The sequence below is a fragment of the Mus caroli genome, unplaced genomic scaffold, assembly GCF_978045245.1.
Source record: "Mus caroli unplaced genomic scaffold, Mus_caroli_1 scaffold_5, whole genome shotgun sequence".
Lineage (NCBI taxonomy): Eukaryota > Metazoa > Chordata > Mammalia > Rodentia > Muridae > Mus > Mus caroli.
The window spans coordinates 111,254,945-111,267,161 of NW_028227260.1; the positions used below are offsets into that span (position 1 = coordinate 111,254,945).

Genomic DNA, 12,217 nt, shown 5'->3' on the forward strand with positions numbered 1-12,217 from the left:
AGGGTTTTGGGCACGCTAGGCAAGCATTCTCCCAACTGAGCTTCATCTTCAAATCACTTCAAAGTCTGAGTTTAATTAAGGATGTCAGTTAACAAAGTTGGCATCTCAAAAACAAAACAAAACGGTATCTCTTCAGCCCTCAAACTGAAAAATTAGGGTTTTGTTGTTTTTGTTGTTTTGGTTTTGGTTGTTTGTAAAGAGACAGATAGGCACTTTGATGGTTCAGTGGGTCATAAGGTTTCTGTCACAATAACTCTGGCATGGTAGTACAAAGGCAAGCACAGACAGTACACAAAAGGTCCAGAAGCTATGCTCTAATACAAACTATGAACACTGAATGTGGCTTTTACATTTCATGAAGCCTTCTTCCTGTTATTTGTACCAGCTTCATGAAAATCAGCCCATGTTGTTGACCATAAAAGTCCAAGTGGCAAGCTGCATCCATGCTGAGGAGTATACTTTGCTGGTACCCGTTGGAGCTATCACCAATTTGGGTCCAACAACCTCAGTAGACTTCTTCTCACCTACCTTGTATCACTAGGTCATGGACACTCGGGGGAACATCATAAGAGTTTGCTTGCTTTTACTCACCTTCTGCTCAGGCTCACATTGGCTACGGCATCATTTTGATTGTTTTCCTTCATAATTTCATTTATGTTTATATTTCTAAGTACTCTCCAGGCTTATGATTGTATTTTACCTATGTATTTATTTTAATTTAGAAACTTAATTTTGGTTTTTGACATAGAATCTTACTCAGTCACCCATACTGGTCTAGGACTCACTATGTAGTCCAGACATGTCTATCTCATTCTATTCTTCAATGGTGCCCTGAATGTTGAGATTATAACTATGAACTACCATGACTGCTGATAATTTAATTTTTAACACAATGATAATGTAAACTAAACACACACACACACAGAGGGGGGAAGAGGGGAAGAGAGAGGATGAAGAAGGATAACCATGAAATGGAGGAGTATGGGGAGCAGGAGGAAGAGAAGAAAGACAAAAAAGTTTAAATGGGCATCTTTCCTTTCCTTAATGGTATAAAAAACCTGAGATGACTGCATTTGTTAACTTTTCTTTGATCCTCCAGACAGCTAATAAAATATTTCCTTCACAGGGGAAGAAAGCAGTGCATCTCCATCATAGTTCTGGTGACTTTAGACTGAAAGAGGAGCCAAATATTCATTCCTGCAGACCGTAATGCTTGATGAAACCTATTTGTTCCTTATACTTCAGTCAAGACCTACTTCTCTAAAAAAGTGACTCAAGGCATTTATGAGAGAGAACTCCAATCCATCACTGTTCTGATTCTCTTAGCCACCTTGTTTTACTGTTCTGAATTGAAGGCAACCAAGATACCTTAACGACCAATGCTGGGTTCTTCAAGTAACCAGAGGCATGTCTATGCACTTCACCAAAGTAACTGTCAAACCATATTGCTCCATAGTTCCTCATATCATATCTTTATAAAAATGGAAACCTGATATCAAATACTAGCAAATAGTCTGTGGTCAACAGGTTTTTCTGTCTAAAGAGTACGGGATGATAATGGGTTGAGCTGCATTCTATTCTTCACCTGTTTTTAGTAGAAAAGAATTAAGGCAAATCTGTGGGGAAGCAGACATCATCACTGCAGGCTAGGCCATATTACTGGGGTCATCATGAGTGCCACTGTCTGGTTTTCAGGCTAAGAAATTCAGAAACTTGATTTGTATGTCATTCACACAGAAGTGGTCAGGCTTCAGGGAACTGATTCACACTAACCAAATTTACAGGGGACTAAATGGGAAGACAATTGATGGATTTACCCCTAGAAATGGAACTGCCAGCCAGCCAATGCTCCTCTGCCAGCACAAAGGATAACTTGCAAAACAGACCAAAGCCCAAAGGATTTTGGAATAATCCAGACAAGAACTGTTAGGTGGATTTAAATGAAAGACACCAAGCTGTGTCTTTCTGATGAGTCCTGCTTCTCTGACACATGAACACTTTCCTTGTTAATGTAGGATCTATTGCTACTGATCAAAGACCTTTATCTTACAGCCACTACAGCTCTTCTCCATAAACTCTTTCTCTATAATCTTATTCTATTCTCTGAAGTTTTCCTTCCTCATTTACTTCAAGACTCAGGTCTCCCTTGGGGACATCCTCTCCCCTTGTTGCCTTCTTAAATGACGACTATACCCTTTTCTGAGCCAGGTCTTCACACTACTACATCTGGGTCTTCCTTGTTCTAACTGTACATAATCCTTCATGTTGTGATGTCAGTACAGTACACTTAATACCCCTTCATTGAGGCTATTCAATGACTCCGGGTTTTCTATGTACTTTAGCACTACACACGTGCCTTCATTCTCTGCTGCACTCCGTCTATCTTAAATCTTGGTGGCTTCAATAATGCGTGTAGATAATCCTTTCAACATCCTGAATTACCCCCAGTTCAATCATCCATTTCCAAAGTCACACTTACTACCAGAAGTTTCATGTCCCCTTCCTTCTAAGAGATCATGGAATCGTCCTTTCCTAACACTCCCCCCTCAAGTGCAGTCATGATCCCCAGTAGATCAACTCTTTCATAGGTTACAATGACCTCCTACCCAGCTTTCCCTGAACACGTGCCCCATTAGGATTTCTTTTCCACACAGCATCCAGAATTGATTTTGCATATGATCAAGTCATATCATGTCTCTGTTTTAACTTTCCAGTTGTATAGTTTTTATATCCCTCAATGCCAAAGTCTCTCCAGTGATGCTCTGTAATAGAGTTGCATTTAATTACCATTCTGGCCTCATTCACTCACTTTGAGCAACCCTGGCCTCTATTCTTTCTCCAACCTATTGGGAAATTATAGACCCTGGGTTCAAACTATTTTCTCCACCTGTAACCATCTTCCCTTATGCACCTCTGTGGCTCATTCCATCACTTCTTTTAGGTTTCGTATACATAAGGACATTATTTGAAATTGCTCCCAAAGCACCTAGCATCCTCCATATTTTTCCCTGTTTTGCATTTTATTTTATCTGTCTTATTTTCTTTATTTCATTTATTGAATTTCATTTCATTCTGCAAGTTATTGCTTCTAGCTAATTGTCTTGCTTATTGTCTGTGCTTTCCTTACGGCACCCCCACTACAGTGTCAGCTACTCAGGGGCAGGGGATTATTTTATCTGTTTCTTCATCATCCACAGGGCCTAGGAGAACACAAGACAGATAGTTAATAGGTGTGTTAAAAAGAAGCAGAGAGAAAATAATGTTTAACATATAAAGGATGCCCATGTCTAGAGTCTGTTTTGTCTCTATGGGAAATTTTGAAACAAATTAGTTGACTGAATCAAGACTGTGTTTTGTCATAAAAATTATAAGATTGATATCAGAGCAGTAGTTTTCTAAATACAACATAGTATCCTACTTTATATTCTGAAACGCAGAAAAGTCATTAGTGAAAACCTGACAAAAATCTAATGAAGTGTCATCTCATAAGTAGTATACCAGTACTATCTCTTGTGACAAACTTACCATGGTAACATGAAATTCTAATATTAGGAAGAAATAAGAACTTCTATATTATTTTCACACATTATGAAAATGTAAAACTTTTTAAAGGTGTGTGTGTGTGTGTGTGTGTGTGTGTGTGTATATATATACAATGGCCCTCCAAGATGTTCTGATCTTTATTCTCAGAACCCAGGAATATGGTATGTTACATAGAAAAGAGAAAATAAGTTAAAGTTACAATTAAGTTTTTTTAGTAAACTGGTCTTTTAATGGGGGAGTGTTTATTCTGAATTACCTGGATAGGTAAAATGTAATCACAAGGAACTCTAAATATAGAAGCAGAAATGAGGAGTGTGATTTGACAATGAAAGAATTATTAAAGATTCCTTTGAGGATGGCTGAAAGAACCAAAGCATGTAGGAGCTAAAAATTTTAAGCAAGGCTGGGGGAGTCTGGACCTCACTTGGGAGACACTTGCCTAGTATGTGTGAAGCCCTGAGGTAAATCCCCAGCCCTGCATAAAACAAGGCACATTGATGCACATCCTGTAATCCCAAGCTGGAAAGTGAAAGCTGGAGAATCAGAGGTTCAAGTCAAGTCTCAGCTACATACCAAGTTTGAGGCCAGTGTGGGATATATGAAACCTTGTCTCAAAAAACCCACATTCCCCAGTGAAAATTTCAAACGAATCAGTTTCCCCTTAGAGTTTCTAAAAGGGTGTAGCCATAACAGAGCTGTAATTTGAAACCACTGAGCCTTGGAAACAATAGAATTTGCAATATGATTAACTATGCCAAGAATAAGAGACTATAGACATAGTTTCTGGGGAGAGCTACATTTCAGAAAAACATGTATTATTCCATTTTATGGAGGAAAATACTTACCCTCATACAGATGACTACCATACAACTATGACCCACAACGACTTCTGATTATTCATTCTATGGATCATTATCAACCTGCTGCCTCCCTGATTAAAATCAGAGGCAGCCACACAAAGTCTTATTAAACTCATACAGTGGCAATGCTAATATATGTTTGTTGAGTTTTGAAACTAAGTTTTGAAAACCAAAATTGACCGTGGGGTCACTTTTTTATGCAGACATAAAAAACAATGCATTTTAAAGGAATGTATTCAAACACCTTTGTGATGCGTATTCACAGCTTCATTTGTGTTCTAAAACCAGCAAATGAAATGTCACATACTTGCATAGGTCGTGTTTGTTTAGCTGCGTGACTCATGCTTTAGGTAAATCAGACATAATTAAGAAAAATAAGCAGATAGATGGAGACGTCTGTGGAGGAGCTAAAGGTAATGTGGGGTCATTTTCCAAGCCTTTCAAGATTGAGGGCAGCATTGGGTTTCGTGATGTCTAATTTGACTTCAAAGCTTATGGATCCAGACACATCAGTCGCACTGCTTTTCCCTGGCCTTGATCAGGATTGTTTTCAGCTCACAAAAGAACATTGCCTTCACTCAGAAACAACAACAAAATTGCCCCAAGCCTCAAAGCAAAGTTTCTTAATCCATTTTCCGTATTCTTTTTCTTGGGTTCTGTGTTTTTCTACTTCCACTTAGAATACAGGTATATGTATGCTTAGAGTTGACAAATTTTCGTTTTACTAATCTCTTTGACATTGCTGTTCATACTCTAGAGATGAGGAAAGCAAAGTTCAGACATGTGGAAGTAAGACATAAATCCAAGAGAGTCCGAATCCACATTCAGTGCTATGCCCTCCAACTCTGCCACTCCCGCCCCAAATAGAGAGCCACACTCTCCTGGTATTCAGGCAGAGAATTCAATGTAAGGAGATGTTATCTTCAAGGAGAAAATCTTAGAGAGATCATTGCTCCTGGTGTTTCCATAGAAGTCAGAATGAAAAGGCAATGTTTATGGCGTCTGCAGATGTACCAATCACTTATTTCTCTGGAGGATAGTGGATGAAGAAGGGTGAGAAAGTTAGCTGAATAAAACTCTCTGCAACTGGAGACTTTCTGGAACTTTTGAAACAAGTATGGGCCATCCCTCGGGTCCCCATGATGGAGCCAGCTAGCCCTGCTCATGCTTCCTGAGATACTTTAATTCAGATGACTCACATTTACTCCACTGCTTTCCTTTAAAGACTATTGTCCCATCTACATTTGTCCCTCCACCCACCCAATTAAACATCGTCTTCCTGACAGAATTTAATCACCAGCTATCTGGCGGCAGGAAATGTAACATTCCTAGACCTTATTGCATATTACAAACAAATGTCAACATGTATCCCATGCTAATGTATTTTAATATTTTAGTAATGTTTGCTCACTTGACTAAGACTCCTTTTCTTTAAATTAATGGGGGCTTGTGACATTGGCGTCATGCTATGATCTGTTTATAATTACCTTTACCAACTCTTTTCTGAAAAGCAAAGATAGCACAGGGCTTAGAGATTATTATCTATTAATAATTTTTCTTTAGTGGAGAGGAAGATGGTTCAGTGGGTAACAGTGCTTGCTAAACAAACATAACTAGCTATGTACAAATCCCCAGCACCACATAAAAAGCCTGTGTCTGTAACACTGTGAGAAGCAGAGACAGGAAGATCATTAGGTCTTGCTGGCCACCAGTGTATCTCTAGAAGGATGCCTGACTCTAGAGGGTTGCTCTAGTGCTGCTTGTATTCAAATGCTAAATTCTGTATCCCATGATCTGGTTGCTCCAAGATGAGCAGATTTTCATGTAGACCGCTTTTGTGTGTAAACCTTGCCCCGACCCAAGGTATCCTTGATTGGCAAATAAGCTACCTACAACCTGGGCTGGGCAGAAGAGAGGGGAGCAGAGTCAAGGTTCCTGGGCTTGGGGTCCCAGGCAGGGCCTAGGAGGGGATAAGGGAGGGAGAAGGAAGAAGTCACTATGGGGTAGGTGGATCTTTTGTGCATGGCCATAAGGGCTGGCTTGTTGGAGTAGGAGTGGCCCAGGTGGAATATGGCAAGTGATATCTTGAGGTTATTGACAGGAAAGTAGACAAAGTTACATAGAGGGGTTATATCTGGCCAGCTCTAGTGACTTAAAACTTCCTATAAATATAAATGTTTTTGTGTCTTTTATTTGGGAACTATATAGTTAGTCTGAGTGGAATAATAAACCTCAAAATAATATTTACCACAACACCTGACATCCTCCTTTGGCCACCACATGTGCACACACACACACACACACACACACACACACACACATATATACACACATACACACATACACATACACACACACATGTGAATGCACTACACACACATTAAATAATAACCTTAATGTTTCTTTTAAATTTCATGTCACAATGCTCAAATTTGTGGATTCATTTAGGATAGTATTTTCTTCTTGGTGATATGTATAGACACATAAAAATCCCTCAAAGGATGGATTATTTCTGATAGCATTTCATTTTCTATGGGCAAGGATTCTCGATGTCTCAGTCATGAAGTGTTCTCCTCGCTCCTTTGTGTTCAGTTGTCTCCTCTTTTGTCCTAACCATTTTTTTTTCATTGTACAATTAAGGTCCCAACTAATACTGAGAACTACAGCCCCCTGCATATTGCTCACATGATTCATTAGCAATATGAATTCCAATCACTGTGTATGTGATAAAATATAAAGGGGATCATGAAAGGGGGAAGATCTTAAGGAGAGATTGGTAGGGAACAAAAGAATATATTAGAATACATGTAACATGAAGAAAAAAAAAACCAGAAAGTAGGCTTTTGAGGGTAGGATGAGGGCTGGCTGAAGATGGGTAAAAAGGTGGGAGAATGAAATGAGCAGAGCCCATAGGAACAAAGCATGCAAAAAATCCATAATGAAACCCAGTATCCCCCCACCCCTTAATAGTTGTTTATTGTCAGTAGACTGCAAGGGGTGGTAGAATTAGCAGTCACAGACAACACCACACACAAGGACAGCAAGAGTGATAGGAAAGAGCCTGAAGGCCCCTCTTCAATAGCAAGTGGGTAGGCAAGGGCCTGGAGTGTTGATGGAGCAGCCTTAGAACAGCTCTCGTTAGTAGGTATGGTTAGAGATGAAAAGAGATTCATGGGCTCCAGACTGACCACTTGGGGTACACTTTCCTTGACAAGCGAAGCTGTTGGTCGAGGCTTGCCTGATGTACTCCTCCTGGGTGGCCTTCAGATTCTCCTTCTTCCCACCCCAGGCCTTTAGAGCAGAGGTCTGCAGGGCTCAGCCATAGGAGAAAGTCAAGGCCCCTGGGCTTCAGCAGGGGGCACTTGTTGATAGCCTTTGAGGTTGATGGATGCCTTTTCCTCACTCTGCCCTCCAGACAGGAACGTGACCCCAGGGACAGCAGGGGGCACTGTGTGATGAAGTGCTGTGATTGTTGCCATGGCAATCACCTCACTGGAAAATTTCTAGGTGCAAGTATGGTCAGGGGTGGCCATGTTGGGCTTCAGCAATGTGCCTTTCAGATAGACATGATGGTCACTCAGAGCCTTGTAGACAGACACCAGTACCTTCTCAGTTACATTCTGGCAGCACTTCAAGTCATGGTCCCCCTCAGGGAGAATTTCAGGCTCCACAATGGGTACAATGCCATGCTCCTGGCATATGCTGGCATAACGGGCCAGAACATTCGCATTTTTCCATGATGGTAAGGGCTGAGGGAGTATGTTCCCAATCTTTAGCACACAGCGCCACTTGGCAAAGTCAGCTCCATCCTTTTTACACTGGGCACAGAGTTCAGACAGCCCATTCAGTCCTTGGGTAGTGGTCTTGCCATTGGTTCCTGCCAGGGGCACCACACCCTTATCTACCTTAATGCCCACAACATCACCCTTGGACTTGATAATTTGGGGGAAGGGACGTCCATAATCTGCCCTCTGGCACAGGGTCTCGTGGCAACAGGAAGAGGATCACAACACACACACATACACACACACACACACACACACCTGCCCAATGCAGGGAGGGATTCACACAGTCAGCAGCAGTCAGCAGCATCTGGCAGTAGAAGCATTTGTTCTTCTTGGTGCTCTCTGTCCCAATGCAGGTGCTTGCCAATGCTTCCAGTGGACTCATCTGCCCCTAGGAGGCCCTTGTCGGAAGCCACAATTCAGTGAGAAATGTCAGATGGCTCTTTTTTCTGCTCCAGGGTCAGTGCTGGGTACAGGTAGGGCATGGTGCCAGTGGCAGCACTTTCCTGGCACAGTACGGGGTAGACATGCTGGGTACTGTGTAGGTAGGCAAGAGGACTAAGGAGTGAGTGAAGCTAGGGTCATCAGAACCTTGTTCTGCAGAGCATTCCAAGAGAATGCAGACTATTCAGTTGGGGGTGGGGTGGAGGTGGGGGTAAGCCCATTTTTTTCATATACTAAATTTTAATACTTGAATTTTTAGAAAAGGACTATTTTAGTTATCACTAGTTTAGGCTTCAAGGATTTATAAACACGTGGAACACAGCAGTGTAAAACCAATAAGGAAACAAAATAACACCTGTGAGGATTGCCATCAACAAGCCTTCTTCCTCCTTATTGATTAGGATAGAACTCAGCTATAAATATTGGCTTCAGAAGTTTGATGATCAGTTTTATATGTCAGCTTGGCAGACAATCATGCTGCACCATAAAACACTAGTCTAGATGCTGTTCCTATTGTATGTAAATGTGGCTGATATCTACAATTAATTGAGTTTAAGAACATTACTGTCAATCAACACATTTGGGCTTATCCAGTTAATTGAAAGGCCTTATCAGTTAAATTGAATTTTTTTTCATAAGGAAGAAGAAATTTTACAATTGTCCAAGTGTTTCCATTCACTGCCCTTCCTTATGAATTGCCCTATATATAGATATAGATTTTAGAGTGTCATAGATAACTTCCATAATCATGTAAACCAACTCAGATGTTTGGTGTGTGTGTGTGTCTCACATCTAACAAACACTAAAAGAACCACCAAAGAAGGGATGCTAAGATAGGCATTGGGGTATAGTTGTAATTCCAGTACTTGGAAGGCTGATGAAGGAAGGTGTCCAGGAGTTCAAGGCTAGCCCAAGTTACACCCTGAAACCTTGTCTCAAACACACAAAGCAATATTGCTGAAGACATCATTTGCTTTACTTATAAGACATAGAAAAATCAAGATGAAACCATGCTGGAAGCTGCCTCCTTGGTGAGGAAGCTTTCATAAGGCAAGAAGGTTCAATGGAAGCTGCTATGGGGGAAGGAACAAGGAGAGTCACTAATATCTTAGCTCATCTGTGAATTTATTCTATGTACTACAGTGCTGATCAGTCTGGAAAGGTGTGCCATTAGTGAAATGGTGGCAGAACCATTATGGGAGTAACCAACTACTTTCAGATGGGATCTGAGACCTACTTCACAGGAGGGAATTCTTGTCTTCTACTGGAAACCTGGTCAAGAGCTTGTAGCTGAAGAGGATAAGACCCCAGAGGGGAACCTACTATTTTTGAATTCCTAAAATGATCCTGATGTGCCCTGTCACATTGCTTTCTCGTCATTTCTGCGTATGCTGTGTTGCTGTCCGTGCTGGTAACAGAAGTGTCTTTTTGAAGTAGAATTACTGCAGAGCCTCAAAAACTGGTTACAATACAGAGAATAAGTGACTGTGTGACTTTTAAATACTTATCCCTAAATATATTCCATAACTGAGGGAACATCACAGAAGAAGAAGAAGAAATACAAGAGGTGGAAAAAAGCAGAGTGTTTTCCATATATAATCTACCTATTATATGCTTGAAATCCCAGTAGCACAAGACTGGGACAGATTGGGCCCATCAACAATTGTTAATGGAGAGGGGTGTGTGGTGTGGTGTGTGTGTGTGTGTGTGTGTGTGTGAGAGAGAGAGAGAGAGAGAGAGAGAGAGAGAGAGAGAGAGAGAGAGAGAGAGAGAGAGAGAGACTCCTATTCTTCTTGAGGAGTTATTTGTGGCTAATGGCTCTTTGAGAAGGGGCAGGCATTTTATTGAGTGGTATAGCCCCTGGTAGGCTGCCCATGCCCCAGCAATGCTAATAAAACTCATTGGGTTTGCAAACAAAACAAAAACCATGAAAATAGAGCAGGAACTAGTTGGGAGAAGGGAAATCCACAGGCAAAGGAAGGGTACAAGAGAGGCTGAACACGATCAAAATATATTATATATGTATGAAAAATCATAACAAACCTGTTGTTTTGAATAATATATGCTAATAAATAGTACTAGAAAATATAAAACAAAAAATGGAAGAAAGAATATTTGAAGCATACACACTGACAAGTGAAGTTAAAAGGAAGAAAGATGCTGGGATTATGGAGCCGCCTTGAAAAGATTAATTTACAATGAGTATAGCGAAGGCATAAATACAGTATACAGTAGTGAAAGGAGCAAGTTTAAGTGATCTGGATAATTAAGCCTTCTTTACATGTTGACATTCCCAGATGCTATGATTGTAAAGAGTTTGTTGCCTTAAAAATTCTCTTTTGGCTCACTGGCAAAAGATAGTTTATATTAACCAAAAGCCCAAGTCAGAAACTTGGAACTCATTCCAAGCTTTGTAAGCTAAATAAATTACTTTGTTCTTTATTCTAACACGAAGGATATATACCATTGAAGTAATTCATGCGGTGGCATACTGTGGTTGAATTTGTGTTTCAAAATGGTCCCACTGGTTGCCAGATGGATACCAAACTTGAGGGAGATTCAAATGGAAATGGATAGACCAGTTAGGAACCTTGCAGTGATCAAAGCCAAGTGAGAGCAGGTTGGTTCAAGTCTAGGGTTGTGACTGCGACTCTAGAGATGAACGGGACAGCTCTGCCTACGTTTTACAGATTAAAGGGTGGTTGAGATTTCCTGAGGTGCTTGATATGAGGCTCAGGAGTGGGATGTTTCAATGATGACTGCTGGGTGTTGGGCTCAGGGAACAAGATAGATGGAAATGTCATCAGCTGAGACAGAGAACGCTGGGTGTGAGCCATGTATGGTTGAGGAGGATGGTGGAGAGAGACAGGGGGGCAGGAGCTCTTTTAAGATTGTTTTATTGAAATGTCTGGGAGCCATCACACAGGAGATGTCAAGCTGGCAGCTAGATGCATAGGTCCAAATTGCAAAGTAGTGTTCTGATCTGAAGATACAAGCCTGTGAGTCATCTTCCTATGAGTGGTAATTGAAGCAGAGGCTGTAAATGAAATCACCAAAGGAGACAGTGTGAAGTGAGAAGGAACGAGTACTGAAAGTTGAGCACTGAGGAGGCGCAATATTTAATGGCTAGGCAAGTGTACCTGCTCAAGATATAAGTTCAATAAATGTTCTTTGAACTACTTTATTAAAAAAAAAATAGCTCAATGCATCTGTTGTTGTTGCCTGGGCCCAGAGAGTTCCCGAGTGCATGCTCTTAAATACTGCAATGGATTCTTGAAATATCTCCCATTCTGTTGGCATTCTTCCAGTCTTCCCCATTGAGGACTGGAAGATTGCTGCCAAGTGGTACTGAGCTTTATTCAAGCTGGACCTGTTTCTCGCCTGTTTACTTCTGCAGCCCAGAATTAATCTATACAAGCTAGTTTACTCATTCACTTTCTGGCTTGTGAGATTATATATCTAGGTCCTTGATGTTGGGAATTTAAATAACACTAGCTTTTTAAAAGGTATACATTTTGTAAAACGTGTATGAGCACTGTCTAAAAACACCTCGATTATGTGCTTTGGCATGATAAAATACTTACT

At 40.8% G+C, this 12,217-nt stretch overlaps 1 pseudogene; it reads right to left on the reverse strand.

Moving 5' to 3' along the window:
• Nucleotides 1-7,541: 7,541 nt before the first annotated feature.
• Nucleotides 7,542-8,673, reverse strand: LOC110286895 (fructose-bisphosphate aldolase A-like; annotated as a pseudogene).
• Nucleotides 8,674-12,217: the final 3,544 nt, after the last annotated feature.